Source organism: Erinaceus europaeus (genome assembly GCF_950295315.1).
Source record: "Erinaceus europaeus chromosome 6 unlocalized genomic scaffold, mEriEur2.1 SUPER_6_unloc_17, whole genome shotgun sequence".
Classification (NCBI taxonomy): Eukaryota; Metazoa; Chordata; class Mammalia; order Eulipotyphla; family Erinaceidae; genus Erinaceus; species Erinaceus europaeus.
Window position 1 is genome coordinate 884,388 of NW_026647122.1, and position 7,293 is coordinate 891,680.

The window sequence follows — 7,293 nt, forward strand, 5'->3', positions numbered from 1 at the left end:
TCAATCCATACATGAAGAAGTAATACATGTAACAGAGACGTATATGTCCCTGTGTGTTTCCACTGAGATAATGTAAATGCACTTTTATTTACTTCTTCATTTATTTATTACCTTGCCACGAGAATTTCTTTTCATTGCTAAAAAAAAGTGTCCCATCAAGGGTACCAGGTGTGCCACACCCAGTTAAGCACTCATGTTACAATGCAGGAGGACTGGGCTTCAACACCCGGGTTCGCACCTGCCAGGGGAAATCTTTACAAGTGGTGCGGAAGTGCTGCAGTTGTCTCTCTCTGTGTCTCAAACTCTCTCTACCTCCCTTCCCTCTCAATTCCTGTCTATTTATTCCAGTGAATAATCAAGAAAATAGAAAGTAAAAAAAAGAAAAAGGAAAAGGAAATATTCCACGACTTCAAATGGGCTACTCAGGACAATGCTTTCCTTGTTAAGATCCTCACAGCATTCCATATGCAGAAAGGCAAAGACGCCATGTATTTTTTAACCCAGTTTTTATATTTATTTATTTATTTAGGTGCTTATTCATTTTTGTTATTGATGAATTAATGTTTTACATTTGACATTGACTAAGGATCTGACACCAGCGGACTCCAGTACCCCTATATGGTAATCTGCCTCTACAAAACCGATCCATTGACCTTTCCATCCATCCATCCATCCACCCATACATCTATCCATCCATTCATCCATACATCCATCCATCCATCCATCCATCCACCAGTCAACCAAGCTAAGTACAAAAGGAGATCTCTCCTTGAATGGTGAGGAGAAACAACGATGCATAGGTAGGTTGCAAAGGCCCAGTTTGGCTGAATAGGGCAGAGGGGCTGAACCAGGGAATGTGTTGGGGCGTGTGGGTTTGGGTGGGGTGAGCCGGAGACCCTGTGAGCTGGGTCACATTAGGGGCAGGCAGGGGGTGGAAGGGGTTGCGAACAGCTGTCACTGGAGAACCATCACAAGTGCTGGAGCTGGTGAGCAGGACACCTGGTAGAGAGGACAGACAAAGGAGAGAAGCAAAGTGCAGAGGAAAGGAGAGGGGACAGGATGGTGAGGACAGGAGAGGACAGGATTGGAGGGGACCTGAGAAACCTACCTGGACAAAGGCAGCATACAGACATCCAGGAAGGCCGGCAGGCATGCAGGCAGCTCTGGCCTGGGCTCCCTGGATCCCGGGCGAACCTCCACCTGTCTTCTCTTGGCTGCCAACCCTGAGGTCCCTCGTCGGTCAGCACTGTCTTGCCAACCTTCCGTCCCTCTGTGCCAGGGCCCAGGCGCCTGGGCGCTGTTGCCTGACCTAGTGGCAGGGCAGTTGGGCTGCCCAGTGCCAGTGTGGCCAGCACAGATTGCCAGGGGCTAGGACATCACAGAGGGCTCCTGTGGTTGCTAGGCCACGGGGACCCCGCCCATCCAGTTGACCAGCAGCCATGACCCCATGCTGAACTTGACTTGAGGGGTGGTGGCCAGCCACCAGAGACAGAGCCCCAGGCCAAAGCAGGTGCTGGTCGGCCGGGCCAAGGGGCTATGGGCGGATTGGTGTGTGTCTGGGCATGGGGCTGGCATCTGACAGTCCAGGGCGGGGGACCAAGGTCCGCCAGGCCCCTGTCCCACCATGTGCACTGACACACAGTCTTGCTGACTGACTGACAGTCCCCGCCCCAGAGATACCCACACCAAGTCCATGGGTGCCCTGAGCTGCCCCTGAGGGTTGGTGGGTGCCTGCCTGGACACATGCCTCCGTAATGGAGGCCTCTATTAATCCCGTTGCCTACTGACAGCTGCCCTCCTGCCCCTCCTCCTCCTCCTCCGCCTCCTCCTCCTCCTCTTCTTCCTCCTCCTCTTTCTCCTCTTCCTCCTCCTCTTCCTCCTCCTCCTCCTACACCCCCTCCTCCTCTTCCTCATCCTCAGCGGGACTCACTCAGGGCCCTTGGCCTAGGCAATCCAGGGCTGCTGCTCTGGCTTCTGCAGCTTCTATCCAGTGGGGGGGTGTAGGAATCTGTTCCTGTCAGTCCCTGATTCCTGGGACCTTCCATGCCTCCAGCTGCCCCCACTCTCTAGTCCTGACCCCTCCTCAAGGATGCCCCCTTTCCCCTTACCCTCTGTCCCGCAGCTCCCAACTAACATCTACTCTGTTCCTCCCTGCGCTACTTTACTGCCACCCTGCTTCTGCCCTTCAGCCCTGAGGACCCAGGGCCAGCCCAGCTGCCATCTCACCATCCAGCACGGGGACCTGCCCTAACCCCCTGCCACCACACCCACACACACAGACCTGCACACACTCCTGGTTCCCCTGCCTGCAGCCTGCCTCTCAAACAGTCTCCTTCTGCCCCCTAGCACCTTACAGCCTCTGCCACGGACCCCCACAGACACCTGGGCATGAGCAGTGCAGACATGCAAACAGCTCCCCTCGCCCCCACTCCAGTTGCTCCAAGGTTGGAAAGAGTCTTTTTTTCATGCTGTAGGGGAGGGAGTTGAGACAGTCCAATGTCCTGGGGAGCAAGAACTGCAAACAGTCCATCTACAATGTAACATTTGGGTCTCAGGCCGCCCAATCCCTAGTGTGCTGTGCAGACCTTTGACTGGCAAAAACACCCCATCTGAGCGTGAGATCTGGCTGGGCTAGTGGCTCTTTCTGTGGACTAAGAGACAGACAGACAGAGTTTTCAGGTTCAAAACCTATACTTCCCAGAAGATGGTCATTCACTTTGGTAAAAAAAAAAAAAAAAAAAGGCTTTTTATTTTTTTCCCCTGCCTGGGTAACCTGTCTCCTGCCTGTTTCAAAGTTAAAAAAGGGAAAAATCTTTTTTGGAGGGAAAAGGACCAAAATGCAGGCAGGTGGACTCCGTGGAAGGTGGATGGGGAGTTGCTCCTGCCCGGGCACTAGAGCCCCAGCTGCTGTTCCAGGTGCTCTCTGATAACAGAGATCTCCATGTGTCGTGTCATGACACTGTCTCCAGGACTGGCCCTCAGGATAATGAGGATTCAAAACGAGGCAGGTGATACTGCCTTCAAAAGTAAATCCAGGGAGGTTTGGCGGTATGTCAGAGGGTTAAGGGCTTGTGGCGATCACGAATAGAGGGGACAGGTGGAAGGATTTGGGGTCTGGCCCCCAGACTGCCACCTGCAGGGGAGTCGCTTTACAGGGGGTGAAGCAGGTCTTTAGGAGCTCTATCTTTCTCTCCCACCCTGTATTTCCTCTGCTCTCTCCTTTTGTGTCTGTCAGATGCAAGGTCAGTAACAACAACAACAACAACCGCAACAATAACCACCACAGTGACCAAGCAACAAGGGCAGCGAAAGGGGAACAAATGGAGTGCAGGAGCTGTGGATTATTCGTGGTGTAGGCACTCAGCTGTGGCAATAACCTCTTGAGGCAATCAATCCATACATGAAGAAGTAATACATGTAACAGAGACGTATATGTCCCTGTGTGTTTCCACTGAGATAATGTAAATGCACTTTTATTTACTTCTTCATTTATTTATTACCTTGCCACGAGAATTTCTTTTCATTGCTAAAAAAAAGTGTCCCATCAAGGGCACCAGGTGTGCCACACCCAGTTAAGCACTCATGTTACAATGCAGGAGGACTGGGCTTCAACACCCGGGTTCGCACCTGCCAGGGGAAATCTTTACAAGTGGTGCGGAAGTGCTGCAGTTGTCTCTCTCTGTGTCTCAAACTCTCTCTACCTCCCTTCCCTCTCAATTCCTGTCTATTTATTCCAGTGAATAATCAAGAATATAGAAAGTAAAAAAAAGAAAAAGGAAAAGGAAATATTCCACGACTTCAAATGGGCTACTCAGGACAATGCTTTCCTTGTTAAGATCCTCACAGCATTCCATATGCAGAAAGGCAAAGACGCCATGTATTTTTTAACCCAGTTTTTATATTTATTTATTTATTTAGGTGCTTATTCATTTTTGTTATTGATGAATTAATGTTTTACATTTGACATTGACTAAGGATCTGACACCAGCGGACTCCAGTACCCCTATATGGTAATCTGCCTCTACAAAACTGATCCATTGACCTTTCCATCCATCCATCCATCCACCCATACATCTATCCATCCATACATCCATCCATCCATCCATCCATCCATCCACCAGTCAACCAAGCTAAGTACAAAAGGAGATCTCTCCTTGAATGGTGAGGAGAAACAACGATGCATAGGTAAGTTGCAAAGGCCCAGTTTGGCTGAATAGGGCAGAGGGGCTGAACCAGGGAATGTGTTGGGGCGTGTGGGTTTGGGTGGGGTGAGCCGGAGACCCTGTGAGCTGGGTCACATTAGGGGCAGGCAGGGGGTGGAAGGGGTTGCGAACAGCTGTCACTGGAGAACCATCACAAGTGCTGGAGCTGGTGAGCAGGACACCTGGAAGAGAGGACAGACAAAGGAGAGAAGCAAAGTGCGGAGGAAAGGAGAGGGGACAGGATGGTGAGGACAGGAGAGGACAGGAGAGGACAGGATTGGAGGGGACCTGAGAAACCTACCTGGACAAAGGCAGCATACAGACATCCAGGAAGGCCGGCAGGCATGCAGGCAGCTCTGGCCTGGGCTCCCTGGATCCCGGGCGCACCTCCACCTGTCTTCTCTTGGCTGCCAGCCCTGAGGTCCCTCGTCGGTCAGCACTGTCTTGCCATCCTTCCGTCCCTCTGTGCCAGGGCCCAGGCGCCTGGGCGCTGTTGCCTGACCTAGTGGCAGGGCAGTTGGGCTGCCCAGTGCCAGTGTGGCCAGCACAGATTGCCAGGGGCTAGGACATCACAGAGGGCTCCTGTGGTTGCTAGGCCACGGGGACCCCGCCCATCCAGTTGACCAGCAGCCATGACCCCATGCTGAACTTGACTTGAGGGGTGGTGGCCAGCCACCAGAGACAGAGCCCCAGGCCAAAGCAGGTGCTGGTCGGCCGGGCCAAGGGGCTATGGGCGGATTGGTGTGTGTCTGGGCATGGGGCTGGCATCTGACAGTCCAGGGCGGGGGACCAAGGTCCGCCAGGCCCCTGTCCCACCATGTGCACTGACACACAGTCTTGCTGACTGACTGACAGTCCCCGCCCCAGAGATACCCACACCAAGTCCCTGGGTGCCCTGAGCTGCCCCTGAGGGTTGGTGGGTGCCTGCCTGGACACATGCCTCCGTAATGGAGGCCTCTATTAATCCCGTTGCCTACTGACAGCTGCCCTCCTGCCCCTCCTCCTCCTCCTCCGCCTCCTCCTCCTCCTCTTCTTCCTCCTCCTCTTTCTCCTCTTCCTCCTCCTCTTCCTCCTCCTCCTCCTACACCCCCTCCTCCTCTTCCTCATCCTCAGCGGGACTCACTCAGGGCCCTTGGCCTAGGCAATCCAGGGCTGCTGCTCTGGCTTCTGCAGCTTCTATCCAGTGGGGGGGTGTAGGAATCTGTTCCTGTCAGTCCCTGATTCCTGGGACCTTCCATGCCTCCAGCTGCCCCCACTCTCTAGTCCTGACCCCTCCTCAAGGATGCCCCCTTTCCCCTTACCCTCTGTCCCGCAGCTCCCAACTAACATCTACTCTGTTCCTCCCTGCGCTACTTTACTGCCACCCTGCTTCTGCCCTTCAGCCCTGAGGGCCCAGGGCCAGCCCAGCTGCCATCTCACCATCCAGCACGGGGACCTGCCCTAACCCCCTGCCACCACACCCACACACACAGCCCTGCACACACTCCTGGTTCCCCTGCCTGCAGCCTGCCTCTCAAACAGTCTCCTTCTGCCCCCTAGCACCTTACAGCCTCTGCCACGGACCCCCACAGACACCTGGGCATGAGCAGTGCAGACATGCAAACAGCTCCCCTCGCCCCCACTCCAGTTGCTCCAAGGTTGGAAAGAGTCTTTTTTTCATGCTGTAGGGGAGGGAGTTGAGACAGTCCAATGTCCTGGGGAGCAAGAACTGCAAACAGTCCATCTACAATGTAACATTTGGGTCTCAGGCCGCCCAATCCCTAGTGTGCTGTGCAGACCTTTGACTGGCAAAAACACCCCATCTGAGCGTGAGATCTGGCTGGGCTAGTGGCTCTTTCTGTGGACTAAGAGACAGACAGACAGAGTTTTCAGGTTCAAAACCTATACTTCCCAGAAGATGGTCATTCACTTTGGTAAAAAAAAAAAAAAAAAAAAAAAAAAAAAAAGGCTTTTTATTTTTTTTCCCCTGCCTGGGTAAACTGTCTCCTGCCTGTTTCAAAGTTAAAAAAGGGAAAAATCTTTTATGGAGGGAAAAGGACCAAAATGCAGGCAGGTGGACTCCGTGGAAGGTGGATGGGGAGTTGCTCCTGCCCGGGCACTAGAGCTCCAGCTGCTGTTCCAGGTGCTCTCTGATAACAGAGATCTCCATGTGTCGTGTCATGACACTGTCTCCAGGACTGACCCTCAGGATAATGAGGATTCAAAACGAGGCAGGTGATACTGCCTTCAAAAGTAAATCCAGGGAGGTTTGGCGGTATGTCAGAGGGTTAAGGGCTTGTGGCGATCATGAATAGAGGGGACAGGTGGAAGGATTTGGGGTCTGGCCCCCAGACTGCCACCTGCAGGGGAGTCGCTTTACAGGGGGTGAAGCAGGTCTTTAGGAGCTCTATCTTTCTCTCCCACCCTGTATTTCCTCTGCTCTCTCCTTTTGTGTCTGTCAGATGCAAGGTCAGTAACAACAACAACAACAACCGCAACAATAACCACCACAGTGACCAAGCAACAAGGGCAGCGAAAGGGGAACAAATGGAGTGCAGGAGCTGTGGATTATTCGTGGTGTAGGCACTCAGCTGTGGGAATAACCTCTTGAGGCAATCAATCCATACATGAAGAAGTAATACATGTAACAGAGACGTATATGTCCCTGTGTGTTTCCACTGAGATAATGTAAATGCACTTTTATTTACTTCTTCATTTATTTATTACCTTGCCACGAGAATTTCTTTTCATTGCTAAAAAAAAGTGTCCCATCAAGGGTACCAGGTGTGCCACACCCAGTTAAGCACTCATGTTACAATGCAGGAGGACTGGGCTTCAACACCCGGGTTCGCACCTGCCAGGGGAAATCTTTACAAGTGGTGCGGAAGTGCTGCAGTTGTCTCTCTCTGTGTCTCAAACTCTCTCTACCTCCCTTCCCTCTCAATTCCTGTCTATTTATTCCAGTGAATAATCAAGAAAATAGAAAGTAAAAAAAAGAAAAAGGAAAAGGAAATATTCCACGACTTCAAATGGGCTACTCAGGACAATGCTTTCCTTGTTAAGATCCTCACAGCATTCCATATGCAGAAAGGCAAAGACGCCATGTATTTTT